The sequence below is a fragment of the Rhinoraja longicauda genome, chromosome 3 (assembly GCF_053455715.1).
Source record: "Rhinoraja longicauda isolate Sanriku21f chromosome 3, sRhiLon1.1, whole genome shotgun sequence".
NCBI classification, from domain to species: domain Eukaryota; kingdom Metazoa; phylum Chordata; class Chondrichthyes; order Rajiformes; family Arhynchobatidae; genus Rhinoraja; species Rhinoraja longicauda.
In genome coordinates, this window is record NC_135955.1 from 70,054,166 (window position 1) to 70,080,620 (window position 26,455).

The 26,455-nt window shown below is 40.2% G+C and overlaps 1 protein-coding gene across 5 annotated transcripts in view; it reads right to left on the minus strand.

Annotated features, from left to right (window-relative positions):
• apc (APC regulator of WNT signaling pathway) overlaps positions 1-26,455 on the minus strand; it is a 163,111-nt gene that overhangs the window by 126,287 nt on the left and 10,369 nt on the right. For 4 of the 5 annotated variants that reach the window (XM_078396349.1, XM_078396348.1, XM_078396347.1 and 1 more), the window contains exon 1: positions 3,684-3,808. The gene's annotated coding sequence lies outside the window, so the exon portion shown is untranslated. Of the gene's footprint in view, positions 1-3,683; positions 3,809-18,890; positions 18,988-26,455 lie in introns of those variants that run through there. The other variant, XM_078396346.1, reaches the window with a different exon arrangement.

Consider the following 26,455-nt stretch of genomic DNA (forward strand, 5'->3'; position numbering starts at 1 on the left):
CCCCAGGGCCATAGCTGCTATGAACCGGTCCTGCTGAGCCGGATGGTCAAAATGCACAGTGATCCGGCACAGATCTACTTGCACTTTATTCTGTCTTAAAACTGCTACAATTTGTTTCGTTGGGTTGTTGTTGTTTATTAATTAAATTATTGCATCGTATGGGAGGCGCATTCCCAATCTCGTTGTACCCCTGTACAATGACAATAAAGATATATTGTATTGTACTGTATTGTATGAGGTTGCAGGTTGACTTGGACAGGTTATCCACTTTGGTGGTAAGAATAGGAAGGCAGATTATTATCTGAATGGTGTCAAGTTAGGAAAAAGGGATGTACAACGAGATCTGGGTGTCCTAGTGCATCAGGCACTGAAAGGAAGCATGCAGGTACAACAGGCAGTGAAGAAAGCCAATGGAATGTTAGCTTTCATAACAAGAGGAGTTGAGTATAAGAGCAAAGAGGTCCTTCTGCAATTGTACAGGGCCCTAGTGAGACCGCACCTGGAGTACTGGGTGCAGTTTTGATCTCCAAATTTGAGGAAAGATATTCTTGCTATTGAGGGCGTGCAGCGTAGGTTTACTAGGTTAATTCCCGGAATGGCGGGAATGTCATATGTTGAAAGACCGGAGCGACTAGTCTTGTATAAACACTGGAATTTAGAAGGATAAGAGGAGATCTTAACGAAACATATAAGGTTATTAAGGGGTTGGACACGTTAGAGGCAGGAAACATGTTCCCAATGTTGGGGGAGTCCAGAACCAGGGGCCACAGTTTAAAAATAATGGGTAGGCCATTTAGAACGGAGATGAGGAAAAACCTTTTCAGTCAGGGAGTTGTAAATCTGTGGAATTCTCCGCCTCAGAAGGCAGTGGAGGCCAATTCTCTGAATGCATTCAAGAGAGAGCTAGATAGAGCTCTTCAGGATAGCGGAGTCAGGGGGTATGGGGAGAAGGCAGGAATGGGGTACTGATTGAGAATGATCAGCCATGATCACATTGAATGGTGGTGCTGGCTCGAAGGGCCGAATGGCCTACTCCTGCACCTATTGTCTATTATTGTCACATGTACCGAGGTACAGTGAAATCCTTTTTGTTGCGTGCTTTCCAGTCAAAGCAAAGACTCTACATGATTATAATCAAGCCGTCCACAGCACACAGATAAAGAATGAAGGGTACAACATTGAACACAAGATAAAATTTGAATAAAGATAATTCAAAAATTTCCAAAGAAGTAGTTGGGAGGACAAGACCACACTCTAGCTGGTGAGATGACAGTTCATTTGCTTGATAACAGCCAGGAAGAAACTCCCTGAACATAGAGGTGTGTGTTTTCAAACTTCTGTACCTCTTGCCCGTTGGGAGAGGGAGTGGCCAGCGTGAGACTGTTCCTTGATTATGCTGGCGGCCTTGCCAAGGCAGCATGAAGTGTAGATGGAGTCAATGCAAGGGAGGTTTGTTTGTGTGATAGTCTGGACTACGTCCACAATTCTCTGCAATTTCTAGGGGTCTTTGATCGAGTTGTTTTGAAACCATGCTGTAATGCACCCTGATGAAATGCTATCTACGCTGCATCGGCAGAAGTTGGTGACGGTTGTTGGGGACATACTGAACTTCATAAGCCTCTTAAGGAAGTTGAGATGTTGGTGTAATTTCGTAGCCATAACTTTGATGTGGCTGGTCCAGGACTAATTGCTGGTGATATTTATTCCTAAGGCCTCGAACGTTTTGAACGTCTCTACTTCTGCACCATTAATGTCTGAATAGCATATATAATCAAAATGTTATTTTGTCTACATAAAAATGATGAGCAATCTACATCAACATTACATCATCCTTAAAAGCCTTTTCCTCCTCCTTTGTATATAATTTAATTTACACAATGATCTCAATACTATTACAGCTGATAATAAATACCAATGAAATTATACTGAAGATTGAAAGTAAATAATTTAAACTGTAGAACCAGTATTCTGAAGCATAATTCTAAATTAAAATAATTAACATAATTCTTCCTCTTGGATGACATGGAGTAACAAAAGCCCAGTTCTATGAAGTGGAAAAACAGGATTGAAGTTCAATTCCAGTGAATGCCCTATTTTTCAGGTGAAACCTTAAACTAAGGTCATATCTGCTCCTTCAGGTAGAGGAGATGGTGGAAAATCAAAGGAGTTCTCCATGATACCCTGGCCAATATTTGTCTCTCCTTCAAAAACATATACTTGAAGAATATCTAGTAATTCTAGTAATATCTAGTACTTCTTTTATTTACAGTACCTTGCTGTGGGGCATGTCTCACAAATTATATTATTTAAGCATGCCCTTTGGGAGCATAGCAAATATTAGTGCAAGATTATGAATGAGACAATCCCCAATTAGCTCAGGGCCATAGTCAATAATACCATCTTTGACAGAATAAATTAATATAATCTGGACTGCTTTAATGCCTTCTGCAGACTATTTTCTTTTAGAAAATGAAAATAATCTCTTTTTTCAGTATTTCCAAATCACAAATCCAACCAAATTAAACTGGGATTCTCATGAATAGCAAACCTTTCAAATCACCGTGGATTCATTTTGGCTGATCTCTTAAACAAAAATTGAATTAAATTATATAATATGAAATAGGTTAGAAAGACAAAATTTAACCTCGATTTAAAATGGCTTTAACAAAAAACTAACAAAATGTTATAATTATTTTCTGTAATCAACCCATACAATATCTTTATATTCCTTTAACATAAAAATTCTCCATCTTAAAATATAATTGCACCTAAAATGTCTGGGGGGAAAGGTTTATGGCACTCATGCATGGGTGCACACGGCAACCAGATTATAATGTTCTGTGTGTTGTTGCTGACGTGCAGTGAGGAAAATCCTATTTGCTTTAAATGACAGTTCATAAATAATTTAACAAGATTTCTTTGAGCATGCAATTGAAATCGCAGATTTCAGCTGAGCTATTGTGCTTCTGATACAAAAGAAATTACAACATTCGTTTTTCTCATCCTTAAAATAAACTTCATGATACAATTTACTTTGACGAGCAAAGCCTCATTTCATTTCAAATAATATGAGACGAAAGACTTCCCATTATTGCACACTGAACCAAAGATTCTCAAATATTTTTAAGTCAGCAATGCAGCAATTTAGCTCTTACGCAGTGTTCAAGAGTAAGGATGCAGTAAATAAAAAAACACCACTCAGCAGCCATGCAGCCATTTAAAGCACGATAAAACATTCAATCATAAACTGGAATACCAAACATGAAGGAAGCATTTGCAATTTAAACAAACTCAGCATAAAGATCCAACGTGAAAATCTGCATTAAACTTGCATAAGCTTACACTAAAATTAAACAATCTGTTTGTCACTTTGTTCTCGTTTAAAAAAAATCAGGATATCGTTTATTATCAGTCTTTATAATTTTTGGATTCCATTCTAGTTTCCTCTATCACTGTCTTCTGCTTAAGCACCAACATCAATCCTGTTAGACGACAATGCCTCCTTCATTCCCAACCCTCCCTTTCAAAGCAGGAAAAGCTGATGCGCACAAAATAAAGCTTTTGCTGACTTAGTGCCACAATAAACCCAGTCAACAGTAAACACCAATGTACAATACAACCATATAACCGGCTGACAATAAAACAAAATAATTTTATTTTATTTTTAAATGATTTTCACCTACCCCATTTCTGAAGCAGCATATACCTCCATTTTTTTCCACCCTTCCCGTGTTAAATCACAATACAGCCATTCCAGTCACATGTTCACTTTATCAACCAATCATTTTGCAGACAACCTCCCTTAGTTCTGGAGGATATTTGGTGGCCTTCATCCAGAAGATTACACAGCTGCTTCCCGTAGTCAATTAAATTCCTGTCTGTGTGAGTGGTAGAGGTTTCATGCTGGAGCAGATGACTGGCACAAGGCCAATAGGTCCAGTCAGCTAGAAGGTCACACCAGCTGTCACCATGGCTCGGAAATGGCAGCAATTTACAAAACGAAAATCACAGTGAGCATACTTTAAATCAGCTATAAACAGCCTCCTCCCACCGTGTCCGAAAACATAAACTCAGATTGCTAAAATAGTATTCTTTGATCAATATCTAATAGAGCAAAATAAAAACTTGCTCTTGCAGTGAGGTTGAAGAACTATATTAGCAGAAAAAGCAACTGTCTCAGAACAACCAGAATTTCGCAGCAAGGAAGCAGACTAAAAACAATATGAACAGTTCTGGTAGGTCAAGAGAAATCAGTACCTTTTATAAGACAAAAGCATGAGGGCAGAATGAGAAAACCCTTGGGTTAATGCATTGAAATGCGTAACAGCTAAATATTTCGATGGAGAATTCTCCACATATGCACAAGTGTAACACTGGAGACGTGTAATCTCTTAAAAACACAGCACAAAGAAACAAGAAACGAGTTATGCATCTCCAAACTCAAATATTTTCAGAAATCATAAGATTACAAAATTACTAATTTAATTCTTCAATTGCCATAAGCAATAAGCTATCCAAGACTATATATCTTTAACTTATTGTAGCTTTTGGCACACTGACCTTCATTAATCAGGGAATTGAATATAGAAATAGACATGTTATGTTACATTTGTACACAACGATGGTGAGGCCGCACTTTGAAGTATTGTGTTCCATTTTTTGTAACCCTGCTACAGGAAGGATGGCATTAAGCTGGAGAGAATGCAGAATAGATTTACAAGGATGCTGTCAGGCATCCGAGAGCCCAAGCATAGGGAGACCAGGCTTGGACTTTATTCCTTGGAGCGTGGGAGGTAGAGGTGTATAAAATCATGAGGGGAATTGAAAGGGTGAATTCGCAGAATCCTTTACCTGGAAAAAGGGAATCAAAAACCAGAGGGCATACATTTAAGACGAGAGGGGAAAGATTTAATATGAACCTGAGGGGCAGCTTTTTCCCACATAGGGTGAAAAGAATATGGAATGAGATACCAGAAGAAGTAGTTGAGGCAGGTACAATAACAACATTTAAAAGACACTTGGATGGGTACATAGATAGGAAGGGTTTAGAGAGATATGGGCAAAATGTAGGTAAAAGGGACTAGCTTAGATGGTACATCTAAGATTAGATGGTACATCTTGGGCAGAATGGATAAGATGGATGTTTCTGTGCTGTATGACTGCGTCTATTTTATGACCCTTCTCTCAAGTAGCTTCCACCATTATTAAATTATGTGTGATACCTACTGGCAAAACTTTGGGTCACTCATCTCCTACCTGCTTATATGGTTTAGTGCCAAATTATTTCTGATTACACTCCTATTAAATGTTTTGGGATTTTTTAATTATCTTTGAATACTCTACCTTTAACGTTCCTAGCGTTTCAAGTGTTCATCTAAACTTAAATGGTGTGAGAGTACCCTTCAAGCAGTGCATTCTGGATTTTAACCTCCATCTCAATGAAAAAAATAATCATCCTCAAATCCCCTCCAAGTGTTCTACCCCTTGTCTTAAACCTTTGACTTCCAGTTGCAGATACCCCTGAAAAGAGAAAAGCTTCTCATTATCTGCTCTATGCTCATCATAACAAGAGGAGTTGAGTATAGGAGCAAAGAGGTCCTTCTGCAGTTGTACAGGGCCCTAGTGAGACCGCACCTGGAGTACTGTGTGTAGTTTTGGTCTCCAAATTTGAAGAAGGATATTCTTGCTATTGAGGGCGTGCAGCGCAGGTTTACTAGGTTAATTCCCGGAATGGCGGGACTGTCATATGTTGAAAGACTGGAGCGACCAGGCTTGTATACACTGGAATTTAGAAGGATGAAAGAGGAGATCTTATCGAAACGTATAAGATCATTAAGGGGTTGGACACGTTAGAGGCAGGAAACATGTTCCCAATGTTGGGGGAGTCCAGAATCAGGGGCCACAGTATAAGAATAAGGGGTAGGCCAATTAGAACTGAGATGAGGAAAAACTTTTTCAGTCAGAGAGTTGTGAATCTGTGGAATTCTCTGCCTCAGAAGGCAGTGGAGGCCAATTCTCTGAATGCATTCAAGAGAGAGCTAGATAGAGCTCTTAAGGATAGCGGAGTCAGAGGGTATGGGGAGAAGGCAGGAACGGGGTACTGATTGAGAATGATCAGCCATGATCACATTGAATGGCAGTGCTGGCTCGAAGGGCCGAATGGCCTCCTCCTGCACCTATTGTCTATCATAATCTATATAGTCCAATCAGGTCAACCCTCAACCATTTCCATCCCAAAGCAAAGCAAACAAAACCAGCCAATCAAGTCTCTCTACATAATTAAAACTTGTCATGTCAGGCAGCGTTAAAGACACACCATCAATTTGACATTCCAAATTAATCTTCCAAGTCTTGGTTTCATAATGCCTGGAAAATCAGTTTCTATCACCATCTTCTATCAATAAAAATAGTATTTTCTGAATGCATTTTCAGTCACACAACAAAGCTGCAAAAGCAGAATCAGGAAAAACTGAAGGTTACATAAGCAAAACAAATTAAAGGTAAAACATAGTATCTAAATTAATAATAGTACAGTGGCACAAAAAGAACAACAAGTTAATAGCAAGATAAATTATGTCATTAACCTTGTTTCTCTGATGAATATGTAGCGAGCACACTGACTGGTTGCATCACAGTCTGGTTTGGCAAATCAAACACCCAAAAACCAAAATTACTGAGTGGTAGACGCCACCTGATCTATCACAGATTCTGACTTCCCCACCATCGAAGGGATCTATTACAAACACTGCCTCAAAAAGACAGCCAATATCAAAGACCCATACCACCTTGCCCACACACTCATTTTGCTCCTACCACCAGAAAGAAGGCACAGGAGCAAAGGTTCAAGAATAGTTTCTTCCCAGCAACCATCAGGCACTTGAACAATACACAACACTAACCTCAGCAACTATGACCTGCGTCTTTCGTAGCACTAAAGACTTTGTTTTTCTTTCCACCAGTATTAAATTTACAATTTGGTTTTTGTTAAAGGAAGATTCTGAGTGGCGAGTAAACAAAAATGTGAAGTTTGTACTACTAGTTCGATTTCCTCATTTTCTCCATAAAACAAACATACCAGCAGAACTGGATCACACAGGCATGCATGCGTCACACTCAGGCCCATTCTTCCTTTCAATTAAATTATGCCCGTGGTTTGGAAATTTATTTCCTGGATGCCTTGTTTTTCTCATTGGCCAAAAATCTATCAATCTAGGTAATTTTCAATGTATATAATTAAAGAATATAATAATAGTTCTCAATCATGACCACTGGTAGGAAAATCAAAATTATTAACAAGTGAGATTATCTGTGAGTATAAGATTTTAATAAGAAAGTAAACAACAATAAAAAACTTTTTTTTTCTGCTTCCCACCTATGTACCACATCACCTCCACACCATTCCACTCCTCCCCAACATTCACTGAAAAAATACTCTTAGTACAGTCCTGACATACTAGCCTTGATCAAGATGAACTTGCTCAACAAAGACCGAGAAACAAAGAGAGAAATGTCCAGGATGTGATTAATCTGTCTGGTCCACTGCTACATCATTACATTATTGCTAAATTATCAAAAATCTGAATGATCTAAATATGAATGCGCCATAGTTTTCAGATTCATTTTCTTGTGTGTCTAGAAAAATTGTGAAAGAGAAACAGGTACACTGATTACTACCACCTCTATGGGGGCAACAATTAATACCCTCATGGAGAGTTAGCTGGAGCAATTTATAATGAGGGAGGGCTGAGAAGGGGTGGGTTGCAGCAATTTAGGAGCCGTGATTCCAAAATCCAAGGGGCAGACAATTGTGAATGGTTGCTTATCAGGCTGAAGGACAGTGTGTAATTCTCATCCTGGTTTTCAAATCTTCCATGGATAACTTCCTCATCATTCATCTGTTTAATCCACAGTAGTCCTACAACCTTCCAAGATCCACAATGTTTGGGACAAAGACCCATCATTTATTTATTTGCCTCTGTACTCCACAATTTGAGATTTGTAATAGAAAAAAATCACATGTGGTTAAAGTGCACATTGTCAGATTTTAATAAAGACTATTTTTATACATTTTGGTTTCACCATGTAAAAATTGCAACAGTGTTTATACATAGTACTCCTATTTCAGGGCACCATAATGTTTGGGACACAGCAATGTCATGTAAATGAAAGTAGTCGTGTTTAGCATTTTGCTGCATATCCTTTGCATGACTGCTTGAAGTCTGCGATTCATGGACATCACCAATTGCTGGATGTCTTCTCTGGTGAGGCTCTGCCAGGTCTGTTTTGCAGCCATCTTTAGCTTATGTTTCTTTTGGGAGCTAGTCCCCTTCAATTTTCTCTTCAGCATATAAAAGACATGCTCAATTGGGTTCAGATTGGGTGATTGATTTGGCCACTCAAGAATTGACTATTTTTTAGCTTTGAAAAAAATCTTTGTTGCTTTTAGCAGTATGTTTGGGATCATTGTCTTGCTGTAGAATGAACCGCCAGCCAATGAGTTTTGAGGCATTTGTTTGAACTTGAGCAGATAGGATGGGTCTATGCACTTCAGAATTCACCATGCTGCTGCCATCAGCAGTTGCATCATCAATGAAGATAAGTGAGCCAGTACCTTCAACAGCCATACATGCCCAGGCCATAACACCCCCACCACTGTGATTCACAGAAGTGGTATGGTTTGGATCTTGGGCAGTTCCTTCCCTCCTCCATACTATGCTTTTGCCATCACTCTGATACAAGTTAATCTTCGTCTCATCTGCCCACAAGACCTTTTTCCAGAACTGTGGTCGCTCTTTTGAGTACTTTTTGGCAAACTGTAACCTGGCCATTCTATTTTTGCAGCTAACCAGTGGTTTGCATCTTGCAATGCAGCTACTGTATTTCTGTTCATGAAGTCTTCTGCGGACAGTGGTTATTGACAAATCCACACCTGACTCCTGAAGAGTGTTTCTGATCTGTTGGACAGGTGTTTGGGGATTTTTCTTTATTATGGAGAGAATCCTTCTGTCATCAGCTGTGGAAGTCTTCCTTGGCCTGCCAGTCCCTTTGCGATTAGTAAAATCACCAGTGCTCTCTTTCTTCTTAATGATGTTCCATATAGTTGTGCCATATGCCAAATGATGTGCCATATATACCATATAGCACGGTAGCGCAGCGGTAGAGTTGCTGCTTTACAGCGAATGCAGCGCCGGAGACTCAGGTTCGATCCTGACTACGGGTGCTGCACTGTAAGGAGTTTGTACGTTCTCCCCGTGACCTGCGTGGGTTTTCTCCGAGATCTTCGGTTTCCTCCCACACTCCAAAGACGTACAGGTATGTAGGTTAATTGGCTGGGTAAATGTAAAAATTGTCCCTAGTGGGTGTAGGATAGTGTTAATGTACGGGGATCGCTGGGCGGCACGGACTTGGTGGGCCGAAAAGGCCTGTTTCCGGCTGTATATATATGATATGATATGATACTAAGTTTGGCTGATGTCTCTAACAGTTTTATTCTTGTTTCTCAGTCTCATAATGGCTTCTTTGACTTTCATTGGCACAACTTTGGTCCTCATGTTGATGAACAGCAATCAAAGTTTCCAAAGGTGATGGAAAGGTGCTGGGAGCTCTCTTATACCTGCATTAAAGAGGCAATTAAACACACCTGAGCAATTATAAACGCCTGTGAAGCCACGTGTCTCAAACATTATGGTGCCCTAAAATGGGGGGACTATGTAAAAACACAGCTGTAATTTCTGAATGGTGTATAAAAATGGCCTTTAATAAAATCTGACAATGTGCACTTTAACCACGTGATTTTTATCTCAAATTGTGGAGTACAGAGGCAAATAAATAAATGATGGGTTGTTATCCCAAACATTATGGAATACCTCAAGGAAAAGGACATCATGGACATGGTAAGATCAGTGTGTCTATATTGATAAGCTAGGGAGTTTAAAATCAAGAAAGAGATGGTGTTGGGTCTCTTAAAAAGCATTAAGGTGGATAAATCTCCACGGACTGGTGGAATTTATCCCAGGTTATTGAGAGTGAAAGGAGGACATTGCATGGACCTTGATCTTTGTATTCTCTTTGAGCGAAGGCGCGGTCCCAGAGAACTGGAGAGGAGCCAGTGTTGTTCCTTAGTTTGAGGAGTAGGGGATAATCCAGGAAATTATAGGCCAGTAAGTTTCAAGTCATAGTCATAGAGTGATACAGTGTGGAAATAGGCCTTTCGGCTCAACTCGCCCACACCGCCAACAATGTCCCAGCTAGTCCCACTTGCCTGCGCTTGGTCCATATCCCTGCATACCTGTCCTATCCATGTACCAGTCTAACTGTTTCTTAAACGATGGGATAGTCCCAGCCTCAACTACTTCAGCTGGCAGCTTGTTCCATACACCCACCACCCTTTGTGTGAAAAAGTTACCCCTCAGATTCCTATTAAATCTTTACCCCTTCACCTTGAAACTATGTCCTCTGGTCCTTGATTCCCCTACTCTGGGCAAAAGATTCTGTGCATCTACTCGATCTATTCCTCTCATGATTTTGTATACTTCAATAAGATCTCCCCTCATCCTTCTGCGCTCCATGGAATAGAGACCCAGCCGACTCAACTTCTCCCTATAGCTCACACCCTCTAGTCCTGGCAACATCCTTGTAAATCTTTTCTGAACCCTTTCAAGCTTGACAATATCTTTCCAATAACATGGTGCCCAGAACTGAACACAATATTCTAAATGCGGTTTCACCAATGTTTAAGACAACTGCAACATGACCTCCCAACTTCTATACTCCATACTCTGACTGATGAAGGCCAAAGTGCCAAAAGCTTTTTTGACCACCTTATCTACCTGCGACTCGACCTTCAAGGAACCATGAACCTGTTCCTTGATCCCTCTGCTCTACAACACTACCCAGAGGCCTACCATTTACTGTGTAGGTCCTGCTCTTGTTCAAAGTCCCAAAATGCAAAACCTCACAATTTTCTGTATTAAATTCCAACAACCATTCCTTTGCCCACCTGCCCAATCGATCCAGATCCTGCTGCAGTCTTTCACAACCATCTTCACTATCTGCAAAACCAATAACTTTTGTATCATCAGCAAACTTGATAATCTTGCCCTGTTTGTTTCATCCTAATCATTGATGTAGATGTTAAACAGTAACGGTCCCAACACCGAACCCTGAGGCAAACCACTAGTCATTAGTGATAGGGAAGTAGGGAGAGGATTCTTCAGGATAGGATATGCTCGCAATTGAGAGAGAATAGAGAGTCAAGAGTGTTTTATTGTCATATGTCCCGGATAGAACAATGAAATTATTATGAAATTAATTAAAATAATTAGGGACAGATAGCATGGCTTTGCCCGCAATAAGTCATGCCTAACTAACTTGATTGAGTTTTTTGAGCTGTTTTTTGAGATGATTGTTGAGGGGAGGGGGGGGAGTGGATGTTCTCTACATGGATTTTGGTAAGGCATTTGATACAGTCCTTCATGGTTAAGCTGATCCAGAAGATTAAGATCCATGGGATCCGCAGTGACTTGGTTTGGATTCATAACTGGCTTACCCATAGAGAGGGTAGTGGTGGAAGGGTGTTATTCTGGCTGGTGGTCTGTGATCATGCTGTACGGTTACTGCTTTGCAGTGTTACCATACTAGATAAATGAAAGAGCAACCTCTCAACATTAATCACTTCAATCCAGCCATGTACATCCAACGATTTTAAAAGAGTTGCAGGAAATGTTTGCTAAACATGAGTGTTAAAAGAACTTAATGAGATTGCTGATTGTCGAGTAGGCATCATAGAATTTTAAAAAGCAGATACATGGAACTGTATATGCTCATTTACAAATAAAGTCAACGTGCTGGAGTGACTCCGCGGATAAGGCAGCATCTCTAGATAACGTGGATGGGTGACGTTTCAAGTAGGGACTCTTCTTCAGACTGATTGTGTAGGCGGGGGAGGGGTGGCAATGATAGGTAGATACAGGCGAGGGGGGTTTTGATTGGAAGATGGGTTGGACAAAGCCAGGAATGAAAAGTCAAAAAGTTAAGGAAAGAAGAGGTGAGAATTGTGAGGCCAGAGAAAAGAATATAGGTGGAATATAGTGCGGCACGGTGGCGCTGCAGTAGAGTTGCTCCCTTACAGCGAATGCAGCGCCGGAGACTCAGGTTCGATCCTGACTACGGGCGCCGTCTGTACGGAGTTTGAACGTTCTCCCCGTGACCTGCGTGGGTTTTCTCCGAGATCTTCGGTTTCCTCGCACACTCCAAAGACGTACAGGTATGTAGGTTAATTGGCTGGGCAAATGTTTTAAAAAATTGTCCCTAGTGTTTGTAGGATAGTGTTAATGTGCGGGGATCGCTGGACGGCGCGAACCCGGTGGGCCGAAGGGCCTGTTTCCGCGCTGTATCTCTAAATCTAAAAAATCTAAAATCTAAGGAGAGGAGGAGGGGAGAAATAGGTGCAAGTCCAGGTAGGACACGGGGAAGCGAGGAGAAAAAATCCTCACCTATATCCAACTATCATTTGCAAGGCTTTGTTCTACCCCACCTCTCCACCAACCAGAATGAATCAGGAAAGGTCATAACCCGATTGTCACCTATTGTCCACAGATGTTGCCGGAGGAAACAAACTCTGATTTTAAGAATATAATTACTTTTTCATGGGATACAAAAACAGGGGTTGCCAATATCACAATACTGTATGGTTTGGTCATTCTATAGTCGAAAGTAGAAAGTCACAATCACAAAATTAAAATCCAGAAATTATTTTTTGTTTATTTACAATATTAATGGTAACCTTAAAAACATTCTCAAAATTGACATGAGCTGGTCAGATAAAAATGCATTTTTAGGCTTTGCTACAACAAATTAGAATCCACTAAATCCTTTTTAAAACTAAGCTCAGAATATTTCACACAATTAATGGAGCTCAGTGACAGTTTGAATTTATTGAGTACAATATCACAGATATTTGTGTTTTGTTTAGTTAAGGGATTTAAAATTCAAGCACTCAGTTTAAAATAATATTTTTATGAAAAAAGCTTTCTGAAAATTGATTTATTTAAAATTGCTTCAATTCAACTACTGTAACTCCTATCCTGCGATGCATTTAACAGAAACTGGTGAGAAACTCTTTCTGAAATGCTTTCAATAACCAAGTTTCCAGTAGCTGTGCTCAGTATCAAAATACCTGCATTATTATGCAAGTACAAGCTTTGCAAATGAAAACACCAGGTATATTCCACAGGAATTAATGAGTGAACAATTAAATTTTCTCCATTTGCTTAAAAAACAATAATTAACTTGACAACAGCCTTTTGCTTCATGGCCTTAAGAAAATGTAATGAGGCATCTCCAGTGACAATAAAAATGTCATACACCTATTTATCAGCAGTTCCAATAATTATAAATCATCCATTCTCAGAAACTTAGGTTTTTAAACAGATATTAAACAATAGTATTGATGGCATTGCAGAGCATTCAGATTTAAAATTAATCAATTTTATTACTTTAATGTTTATTTAACTCAACTAACTTTTCATAAGTGCATTTAAGCACCTTAACGTAATTACTCTAATTGGGAGGAAACGTGTGCAAGAGGTTGTCAGGTTCTACATTCATCAAAAAGAGGCAGCACACTACTAGAAACAGCATAACTCAATTTCCAGTGCCCCAGTATAGCATGATGACAAATAGCCAACTCATATGCCTATTTCTTATGCTAACAGTTTTGAGAATTTTCAAGAACTGGTCTACTTTAACAAATTCCATGTTCTTGATGAACAAAGCAAGTTAGTCCAGCACTTTGTCTCTTTTTATAAACCAGCAACTGCAGTTCCTTGTATCCATAAGCAATTACCTTCTTGCTTGACTGAGGATTTATCCAAACTCCAGCACAGAGGATTAAAAGCCTCTCAAGCTCTCCCCATTGTCATTTATTATTTTCTCTGAACCAGATGGTAATCACCAATCTATGAAAGAAAATATTGTCTTTTTTTGGCACCGATCACATTACTTCAGTCCTGCAAATATTCGAGAAGGCTCCTGAAATTAGGCCATATAGGCAGTGAAGGACAAAAAGGGGCATTGTCACTTTGTTGGTGGTGTATTAGATACCACCTAACAGTCATCAGGAGACGGAAGATATGTCCGCAAATAGAAAAGAGATATAATAAAAACCGGGTAATAGTTTAGTTTATCAATATTGTCACATGTACTGAGGTACAGTAAAAAGCTTTTTTGTTGCATGTTATCCAGTCAGCGAAAAGACTATAGATTATTAAAATCAAGCTGTTCACAGTGTATAGATGCAGGATCAGGGGTATAACGTTTAGTGCAAGGTAAAGTCCAGTAAAGATAGTTCGAAGGACTTTAATGGGTTAGATGGGAGGTTAGCTCCTCTCTAGTTGGTGAGGAGACGGTTCAGTTGCCTAATGACAGCTGGGAAGAAACTGTCCCTGAATCTGGAGGTACACATTTTCAAACTTCTGTACCTCTTGCCTGATGAGAGAGGGGCAAAGAGGGAGCGACCAGGGTGAAATCGGTCGTTGATTATGCTGGTAGCCTTGCTGAGGCAGTGAAGTATAGATGGAGTCAATGGAAGGGAGGCTGGTTTGCATAACGGACTGGGCTATTTCCACAACTCTCTGTACCAAAGGATTTCAATTTCGCAAATATTTCCTAAACCAAAAGGCTCAGAGAGGATCTCCCTATCCTCCATGACCTTCTCCTTCGTGAATATCGATGCTCAGTACTCATTTAGCATCTCATCTATTTCCTCTCGCCCCAGACACAAACTCCGTTGTCTTTGAGTAGCCTGCTTTCTCCCCAGCTAAATGAAATGCCTTGGGATTCTCCTTATTACTTCTCACCAAGGACATTTTGTGGCATTTTGTAAGCCTTTCTGATTCTGTTTAAATTCTTTTCTGTTTCCTTTATACTCCTCATGGGCCCTGTCCGATTTTAGGTTCCTTACCATGTATATGTTTCCTTTCTTTTTGGCTAAATTTACAATCTCTTGTCATGCAAAATTCCCATCCTTGTCTTTTTTTCCTCATTGGAATATGTTGGTCCTAAGTTCTGACCAGCTGGCTAAAAAACAACTCCCAAGACTGATGTTGATTTATCCACATTTGCTCCAAATCCACTCTCCTCAGCTGCAGCATAATTCTATTGTAATTAATCTTCCACCAATTTAGAACTTTCCAAGGTCCAGTCTTATCTTTACCTGGAACTATTTGAAAACTAAGTTTCAAGAAACTCTTATGGATGCATCTAAATTCTGCCAGATCTAAATCTCCAACACTAAGGAAGTCTAAGTCAATATTGGGGAAACTAGTCACCTACCACAACAACATTCTTGCTTTCACATCTTTCCACAATCTGCCTACACACCGATACGCCAAAGCATTATGACCACTGACAGGTGAAGTGAATAACATTGGTTATCTTGTTACAATGGCACCTGTCAAGGGGTGGGATATATTAGACAGCAAGTGAACAGTCAGTTCTAGAAGTTGATGTGTTGGATGCAGGGGAAATGGGCAGGAGTAAAGACCTGAGTGACTTTGACAAGGGCCAAATTGTTATGGCCAGACGACTAGGTCAGAGCATCTCTGAAAAGGCAAGGCTTGTGGGGTGCTCCCGGTCAGCAGTGGTGAGTACCTACCGACAGTGGTCCGAGGAGGGACAAACCACAAACCGGCGATAGGGTGTTGGGAGCCCAAGGCTCATCGATGCACAAGGGCAACGAAGGCTACCCCGTCTGGTCCGAACCGACTGTGGGAAGACGACAAGCCGGTGGAGGGAGTGTGATGCTCTGGTCAATGGTCTGCTGGGAAACCCTGGGTCCGGCCATTCATGCGGACGTCAATTTGACACGTGTCACCTAACTAAACATCGCTGCAGACCAGGTGCACCCCTTCATGGCAATGGTATTCCCAGATGGCAGTGGCCTCTTTCAGCAGGATAATGCGTCCTGCCACACTGCACACATTGTTCAGGAATGGTTTGAGGAACATGAAGTGTTCACGGTGTGCCGTGGCCTCCAAATTCTCCAGATCTTAATCCGATTGAGCATCTGTGGGATGTGTTGGATCGACAAGTCTGATCCACGGCGGCTCCACCTCGCAACTTACAGGACTTGAAGGATCTGCTGCTAATTTTTTGGTGGCAGATACCACAGGACACCTTCAGGGGTCTTGTAGAGTCCATGCCTCGGCAGGTTGGCACTGTTTTGGGGGCACACGGAGGACCAACAGCATATTAGGCAGGTGGTCATAATGTTTTGACTGATCGGTGTATATCTGTTGTTCTTTCTCCCATTGGCTATTGGGAGGCCTGTACTATAATCCCATCATAGTGACTGCACCTTTCCTGTGGTATAATCCCATCATAGTGATTGCACCATCCCTATAATATAATTCCATCATAGTGATAGCACCTTTCTAATTCCTGACCTTTACCCAAATCGCTTCACTCGATGAGCCCTTCAGCATGTCCTTTCTCAGCACAGTTGTGACATTCTCCTTAATCAGTAGCGCAAACATTAAAATCAACAGATCTATGCTCTCAAGACTCTATCAGAAAAAAATCTAGTTAATAAACACTGCTGTCAACCGATATTCTTGGCTTGCGACATTCAGTAGATTTCAGATCCAATGTTTTCCTTTAGATTTAATGGGCTTTCGCCCATTTAATTAGTCTGGTATGTGGTGGTTTATCAAAATCCATTCTAAAATAATCCACACTTAACATGTTGTCCCCAACTCTTCATTACTTACCGAGTTACAAATGATAAAATTACATCAAATGTGGCACAAATTATCATTCAGTCGGAATTGTGCTTCAAATAAACTTCCTCCCACATTATATTTAGATCTATCTTCATGTTCCTCTGTTGCCTTCTCCTTTATATCCTTGTGCTGTCCCCATTTGGGTGCTAACCTCTTGAACTGAAACTTGTCACAGCTTCTCCGCAAATTTTAGCTACCTGATAATAATAATTTTAGTTTAAATGGCTCAGTGAAAGATCTCATCCATGACACCTACACCTTCTTAATGTCTTCACTTAGATTTTTCTTGCTACAGATAAATAAATCTGCACAATCAATCCTGATAACAAATTCCTCAATTAGAGCATCAATTATGTATTGGTAAATATTTTTATATCATCTTCATTCTCCTTATATTCTTTCCATAATATGGAGACTAGAATATTGCATAGATACATGATTGTGTAGATGTTCAAATCAAGAGTAGTGTTTAATTGGCATACGTACCGAAATGTAACAATTAAATTCTTACTTGCAGCAGCACAACAGATTTGTAAACACAGTATTCAATAGATAACATAATAAACAAAAAGATGCTTATTTTCATTTTAAAAAAGTTTCTTTGTAATCCTTATGGTTTCATAATCTGCTACAATTAAATCCCTTTGAGCATCAAATCCTTTAGATTCATATTTTTTGGCTGCTTGGTTCCTTATTCCTTCTATTAAAATACATATATACATAAAGTAATTACAAAACTTTGAATCCTTTTTGTACACTTGCTATAGACATTCAGAACTCCAGTCATTCTGTTCAGAATATTCAATTAATTTTTATACCCAAATTCATTGCCTCTTTACCCAGCACAAAAGTACCATGGCTATAATTCCAAAGTCCTTTCTGGTTCTGGTTCTGGTTGATTACCGCGGAAACACCTCATAAGTGTTTTTCTCGCGCAGGTCGGAGTGAATTTATTGTTACTTTGCTTGTGTTTAATCTTACACTATCTCAGAGACTTCAGCAAATGTATAATACATCACATTTACAAATATGAAATATAATTTTGCACTTAATTAACCAACAATACTAGCTGTCTACCATCACAAACTTGAGTACCAGCACTCGTTCTAGCTCCTGAATTTATCAACTAACTTTAACAAACTTTAATTTACTGTGACTTTTGAGTGTTCCCAATTATATCAATCAGAAAATAAAATGCTTTTCATCATGACCCAGCAGAACTTTTGATGTTGGTCTGGACACTGCAAACAATTACTTCCTGCAATGCATATCATAAGCATACCTGCAAAGAGTTATTTAAGTAACTGATCAGAGCATCAAAATCCAAGTGTCTAAGTAAAAGATAACTTTCTTTTCGGGGGCAAATTCCATTCAATATTGTAGAAAATAATTTGTTTCCATGAACAAAGTATAAACATATAAAATATTAGTGTTAAACTGTATATTTTCAAACACATTAACCCAGTTATTACATTTACTCATTCTAAACAGAAGAAAAAGCTAACAAAACGGCGGCACGGTGGCGCAGCGGTAGAGTTGCTGCTTTACAGCGAATGCAGCACCGGAGACTCGGGTTCGATCCTGACTACGGGTACTGCACTGTAAGGAGTTTGTACGTTCTCCCCGTGACCTGCGTGGGTTTTCTCCGAGATCTTCGGTTTCCTCCCACACTCCAAAGACGTACAGGTATGTAGGTTAATTGGCTGGGTAAATGTAAAAATTGTCCCTAGTGGGTGTAGGATAGGGTTAATGTACGGGGATCGCTGGGCGGCACGGACTTGGAGGGCCGAAAAGGCCTGTTTCCGGCTGTATATATATGATATGATATGATATGAAAACTTTGACATAGTCCAATAAATTTTCTAATTTGCTTACTTCACCCAAATTATCTTAATTTTGATACCTTTAGCTTCATCATGCTTCTAGATTAAAATATTGGGAACAGAACTATTAGTTAAACAGAAGTAATTTGTGTTGCAATATTGGAATAAGCATATTATTTGCTGTTAAATATCAATCTTTTAACTTACAACACAGGATTTCTTAAAATACTACATTTGTGTATATAAAAAAAGAACTGTTCAATGAAAATCTGAAAATTGTACTTACAGGAAAATGGTTTTGTCACAAAGATGCAACAAATAGATGCGTTTCCTTCTTTTACCCACGATTTAATTCACCAAGAATAGGAACATGCTCAATAAATCTGAGAGGGCGAAAAGAAATTACCCAAATTTACAACTGCTTTACGTGAATAGAATTTCTCTGCTAATATGATTGCACACAAATTCAAAGAAAACTACAGACAATGAAATATATATATTTCTAGATACCGTGCCTTTGCCAACAATAATTAGCAAAGATCGAAGGATATGGAGAAACAAGGATATGCTGGTTTATTACAAAAGACAAAGTGCTGGAGTAACTCAGGGGACCAGGCAGCACCTCTGGAGAACACGGATAGGTCATGGAGTTAATGTCAAGCTTGAAATATGACTGAAATTTATTTGAGAGGCAAGAATCAGAACAAATAGATGTTCAGACTTTAGGGAAATTGAAGGTGAGGATCAGGCAGGAAAGGGAAGTTGAGGCCAAAGTAAAATCAACAATGGTCTTATGGAATGGCTCAAGAGACTATATTGCAAATTCCTACTTTTTACTTTATGTTCTGGTTGGGAGTACTTCCTAGGAATAAGTTTATTCACAAAATGCTGGAGTAACTCAGCAGGTCAGGCAGCATCTCGGGAGAGAAGGAATGGGTGACGTTTCGGGTCGAGACCCTTCTTCAGACTGATGTCGGGGGTGGGACAAAGGAAGGATATAGGTGGAGACAGGAAGATAGAGGGAGATCTGGGAAGGAGGAGGGGAAGGGAGGGACAGAGGAGCTATCTGAAGTTGGAGAAGTCGACGTTCATACCACCGGGCCGCAAACTGCCCAGGCGAAATATGAGGTGCTGCTCCTCCAATTTCCGGCGGGCCTCACTATGGCACTGGAGGAGGCCCATGACAGAGAGGTCAGACTGGGAATGGGAGGGGGAGTTGAAGTGCTGGGCCACCGGGAGATCAGTGGCGTTAATGCGGACCGAGCGCAGGTGTTCAGCGAAGCGATCGCCGAGCCTGCGCTTGGTTTCGCCGATATAGATGAGTTGACATCTAGAGCAGCGGATGCAATAGATGAGGTTGGAGGAGGTGCAGGTGAACCTTTGTCTCACCTGGAAAGAATGTTTGGGTCCTTTGATGGAGTTGAGGGGGGAGGTAAAGGGACAGGTGTTGCATCTCGTGCGGTTGCAAGGGAAAGTGCCCGGGGTTAGGGTGGTTTGGGTAGGAAGGGACGAGTGGACCAGGGAGTTGCGGAGGGAACGGTCTCTGCGGAATGCAGAGAGGGGAGGGGATGGGAAGATATGGCCAGTGGTGGGGTCCTGTTGTAGGTGACGGAAATGTTGGTGGATGATATGTTGGATCCGCTGGCTGGTGGGGTGGAAGGTGAGAACGAGGGGGATCCTGTCCTTGTTGCGAGTGGGGGGATGGGGAGCAAGAGCGGAGCTGCGGGATGTAGAAGAGACCCTAGTGAGAGCCTCATCTATAATGGAGGGGAAGCCCCGTTTTCTGAAAAACGAGGACATCTCGGAAGCCCTAGTCTGAGACACCTCATCCCGGGCACAGATGCGGCGTAGACGGAGGAATTGGGAGTAGGGGATAGACTTTTTGCAGGGGACCGGGTGGGAAGAAGTGTAGACCTAGGAATAAGTACCAGGCCTCAACTTTGAGCATACTTTTCAACAACCTGCATAATTGAATAGCAAGTTGTAAAGTTTTTTTTCCCCACAGATGAAAGCCGTCGTTGACCAAAACACTGTTAAATTAAATTAACAGGCATGGTAATCAAATATTTAGCTTAATTTGGGAAAATGGAAGGACGTCCAGTTCTAGCAGAAGAAAAAAGAAAAAGGTAACTTAAGAGCCACAAAAGAGTAAAGATATGCAGGGCAGCACAGTAGCACAGTGGTAGAGTTGCTGCCTTACAGTGCCAGAGACCTGGGTTCGATCCTGACTACAGATGCTGTCTGTATGGAGTTGGACGTTCTCCCCGTGGGTTTTCTTCAGGTGCTCCAGTGTCCTCCCACACTCAAAAGACGTACAAGTTTGTAGGCTAATTGGCTTGGTAAAATTGTAAATTATCCCTAATGCGCGTAGGGTAGTGTTAGTGTGCTGGTCAGTGCAGTAACCAATAAAAATTGGCTAGTGAAAAATCTGAAGTTACAGTCAATTGATTTGCTGCTGGACAGCACTCGTTTAGTGGACTCCACATGGAGTTCAGCTTGGGTGTACACATTTGATCCAGACACTTTATAAAGTGTGCAAGTTTGCCAATTTTAGGTTTAAGAGTTAACAAACATAACTTGTTCCACTTTTCTTAGTGGACAAGTTGTATAAAAAAAATATTAATGGCTGAACCTGGCACATTTGATCAGCTAGTTCTTTTTTTAAAAAGAACAAAGAAAAATCAGAGGAAACGTACATGCAGGTCTCTGTTATTTTCTCTGAATCTCAAGCTGATTATAAAACGTGTTAGAAAACTACCAAACACTATGAAATTTCTGGTATCTATTTAGCCAATTCCAAACTTAAAGCTTTGTTCCACGTTGCCCTCAGACACAGCCAAAATGTCTGACTACAATTAATAAAAGGATGTTACAGCTCACAAGCAAATAGTGCTAAAAATAAGCACCAGCAGGAAAAGCTGACAAATTTCATTGCTGGTATAAAAATGGAAGGAAATGAAAATGATATGAAATTTTATGGCATGTTTGGTGGGGAGGTAGCAATGAAGGATCCACTTCTGAAGAGTAAGCTAAAATTAAAATTAATTGCCAAAGTCCACATTATACTACGATTGCACTGCTAAAGAATGTAATAAATTTACCTTTTTACTTTTAACTTTACTTTATTGTCATTGTAATGGGCCATACAATGAAATTCAGGTGCACTTCCTGAGCGGAGCTCAAATGTACAAGATAAAAAATAATAAAATAGTAAAAGAGTGAGAAAAATAAAAATTGTTCATACACACACGTGGCGTGCACACACTGTGACACATACACAGATTCACACATGCATACACATTATGCCTACGTATGCACCCTTATCAGAATATAAGATATTGCACTCAGAATGTCATTGTCAGAATATAAGATATTGCACAGAATAGTATTATAAAAGTGAATATTATAAATTAATATATCAGTATTGCGCAAAGGTAGGTATTGTACAATATAAATATTGTCTATGGGGGGTGTCCATTCAATGCAGACTTCAGTGTGGTGATGGCCTTAGGGAGAAATTGTTTGTTAGTCTTGTGGTATGCGCTTTGATGGACCTGACTGACTGCGGCCGGTCTGTTAGAAAGTCCTTTATCCAAAGGCAGATGTTGTGCTCGAAGCCTAGGTCGAACAGTTTGGAGACCAGTCTGCTGGGTATGATTATATTAAATGCAGAGCTGTAATCAACAAACAGCAGCCGTGCATATGCACCCCGTTGTTCTAGGTGGAGCAATACAGTATGGAGGGCAGTGGCTATGGCGTCATCTCTTGATCTGTTGGCTCTGTATGCGTATTGGTGTGGATCCAGGGTGGGTGGGAGAGCAGCCTTGAAGTGCTTAAGGACCAGTCTCTCCAGGCACTTCATGAATATTGGTGTTAGTGAGTAGCAAGTTAAGGAAGTCCTGGCTGATGAGAGATGTTGAGGCTCTGGTTAGGAAAAAGTCAGCAGCAAGCAGCAGATTTAAGAGTCAAGAGTTTTTAAATTGTCATATGTACCGACAATTTAACAACAACATTCTTACTTGCAGTAGTATAACATGCCTGTATCATAATACACATTTAGGCAGCCAGGAAGGATCAAGCAAAGATCTCTGCAAGTAGAAGGGGAGTGTAAGTCACCAAGAGGATTAACGCGAGCAGGGCAGTGGACGTTATGGCTTTGGACTTTAATAAGACCTTTGACAAGGACCTGCATAGTAGGCTAGTCTGGAAGATTGGATCACCGAGAATCCAATGACCAGAAAATTGGCTTGGAAGAAGAAGTCAAATGGTAGCTGTGAAGGGTTGTTTGTCTGATCGGAGGCCTGTGACTAGTGGTGTGCTACTGAGGTCAGTGCTGGGTCCATTGCTGTTTGTTATTTACATGAACAACTTGGATGACAATGTAGTTAACAATGATTGTAAATTTGCAGATGACACAAATAAATGGTGATTTTGTGGACATTGACACAGGATATCAGAGTAGAAAACAGGATCTAGATCAGTTGGGAAGGATGACCAAGGAATGCCACATGGAATTTAACTCTGATAAACAGGGAGATGTTACTCTTTGGTATGTCAAACCAGAGTAGTACTTGCTCAGTAAATGGTAGAGTCCTGGACAGTGTATAGAACAGAGAGATCTCGGAGTACAGAAGCATTGTTTCCTGAAAGCGGCGAATCAGGTAGACAAGGTGCTGATGAAGGCATTAGGAATGTTCGCCTTCATTGGAATGGGTATCGAGTACAAAAGTTGGGACATCATGATCCAGCTATACAAGTCATTACTGAGACCAAACTCACGGTGTTGCATGCCATTCTGGTCATGCAGCTACAGGAAGAATTTTGTTTGGCTGGGAAGGATACAGAAGAGATCCACCAGGATGGTGCCTGGGCTTGGGGGTTTGAGTTATAGGGAAAGGCTAGGTAGGCCGAGACATTTTTCTTCGGTGCGTGGGGGGCCGAGGGATGACATTATTGAGCTGACAAGATCACAAGGGGCATGGATACATTGAACACTCAGTCTTTTTCGCCCAAGGAGAGATTTCTAAAAACTAGAGAATGCTTAAGGAGAGGTGAGATTTAAGAGAGACCTTATGGCAACTTTTTCACTGAATGGGTAGTCCGTATCTGGAAAAAACTATCAGAAGTTATAGTAGCGCACACAAATGCGACTTTTGAATGACATTTGGACAGATATGGATAGGAATGGTTTAGATGATTATGGAACAAATGTATGCAAATAGGACGAGCCTTCAATGCCAACTTGGTCGGCATGAACAAGGTTGGCCAAAGGGCCTGTTTCCATGCTGTACAAGCTTTATAACTCTATTATGAACCTTTGGAATTACTGATGGAGACATTTTCTCCAGGACTGAAGATCCAAGAAGTGTGCACAACCAATTGTGAAACACAAAATAAATGGGGAGTGAGTGTTAGGGATGTGGAGTATGGGAAGAAGAAGGGCAAATTTGAAGTCAGCATAAGATCAAGATCAACAAAGTAAAATACATCACTGTTCAAAAGAATAATGGCATCTGCTTAAATTAATCCTTTGTGAGGTTACAGTAGAGATTTTGGCCATGGTTTTCCCATTCTCTTCAGCTGGAAATGTTTGGCCAGATTAGGAGGAGATTGCTAACATGGTGGCCATTCACTTAATGATGGTTATGGGCAATTATTAGATTCTAAGACAGTTTTAATTATTAGAATGGTACAAGTTTAATTAGAGACAATTAGCAAGGTTATGTAAAAAGTCATACCTGAGTAACATGAATAAATTTTATGAAGAACTAATGAGAACAGACACAAAGAGTTGGAGTAACTCAGCAGGACAGGCAGCATCTCTGGAGAGAAGGAATGAGCCACCATAGGAAGTAATGGAAGCACGTTGCATCCTGACTTTTAAAAGACATTTGAACAGATATGGATAGGAAGAATTGAGACAGCTAAGAGCCAAATGCAGCCAAATGGGACTAGCCCAGAATGTCAAATTGGTTATCATGGACAAGGCATGTCAAAGGTCCTGTTTCCATGCTGTACTGCTCCATGACTGACTGATTTGTAAAAGTGCAAGGGAAGAATGGCTTTATCTGAAAGGACTTTCTGTGCCCCCGTTACTTTGTGTACCTCGTATTCTACAATGTGGAGGAGCCCTGACCCATCAACAGAGAGAACAGTAGGGGCTAATCAAGAAACTTCACATTGGGTTAAGGTGGCAAAACATTAGAATTGGGAGGAATATTCTTTTAAGCTCAGAGTAATTTTCAGTTGTTTATATTCATTTTGTTAACGATCAAATGTCAAGTTTGCAGGAAGCAATTTTATGCATTAATTTAGATTTAATCACAAGTAAACAATTGCTTTTTGGTTCAAAGATTTTTGTTATTAGTAGAGGAGACTCCCTATCAATTAGTGAAAGTTGAGATTAAGAATATTGTTTTGCCAATTGACAAAAATGTCAAGCATTTTTCCAAAAAATACATTTGAATACAAACGATGCACAAGCTAATTAAACAAATGGATAGTCAGCTAAATGAACAAATTATTACAATTGTCTTCACTGCTATGACTTTAAGTAGATTTCAATAAGGGTATCCCTATCCTTCTTTTTGCATAGCTCCCCACTCTGCCTATGGTGGATATATATTTTAAAATGTCTACAATTCTATTTCGTTTTTAAAAGATGTTTGTATTTAAATCGCTGTTTATAGTGGTCAGGGAACTAGATTTCTATCATGCAATAAAAAGTTAACAAAACAAAATTGGCTTAAAATTGAAGTGTAAAATGTGTATGAAGGCAAAAATTGATTAAGGAAGGGACAGTGTAGGAATTGAAAGAATATCCAGCGGATGAAGCATCTCCAAGGTGGGTCAGGAATGAAGGAGATTGGACAACAGACAAATTACAGTCCCATAGATTGTTAGGCTGTGAACCCAACCACCAGATATGGACTTCGGTAAAGCATTTGACAATGTCCCTTATGGTAGGATGATCCAGAAGATTTAGTCATTGGGGTCTAAGACAAGTTGGAAATTAGATCCAAAGTTGGCTTAGACATAGAAGATAGTATTGGTAGAGGAATACTTACGGATGTGGCCAATGACTTTCTGCAAAGATTAGTGCTGGAATCTCTATTGTGTGTAATATTGTAATATACATCAATAATCTCGATGAAAATAAAAGTGACCTGATCAGTTGGAAAGTTTAGAACAGTTGGAAATATGGTCTGGGAAATGGCAGATGGAATATAATCCAGAAATGGATGATGTGTTGCATTTGGGTTGGTCAAATGGAAGAGGAAATTGAAGTAAAAGGCAGGGCTCTTCAGAGCATTAATGTACAGAGGGATCTTGTGGTGCAAGTAGCTCCCTGGAAGTGGCGACACAAATGGATAGGATGGTAATTAGTCAGGGCATTAAATATAGATGTTGGGAAGTCATGTTGCAGCTGCATAAAATTTTGGTGCAGGCACATTTGATTTTTGTGTACAGTTTTGCTTGCCACATTATAGGAAAGATGTGGAGGCTTTGAAGAGAGTGCAGAAGAGGTTTATCAAGAATTGCTTGGATTGGAGTGAATGATATGGAGAGATTCTATAAACGTAGATTGTTTTCTTTAAAACTTGGGAAGATGCGGGGCAAACTGATAGAAGCATGTAAAATTAAGGGAAGCATTGACAGGATAGAATCTTTTTCCCCAGGGTGGAAATGCCAAATAGCAGAGACCATAGCTTTAAGGTGTTCAAGAGCCTGACGGCTGTTCGGAAAAAGCTATCCTTGAAACTAATGGTCATGGTTTTCAGAATCCTACACCTTCTTCCCAACGTTAGGTGTGGAATGAGAGCTGTCTAGGGTGGTGTGGTTCTTTGATGA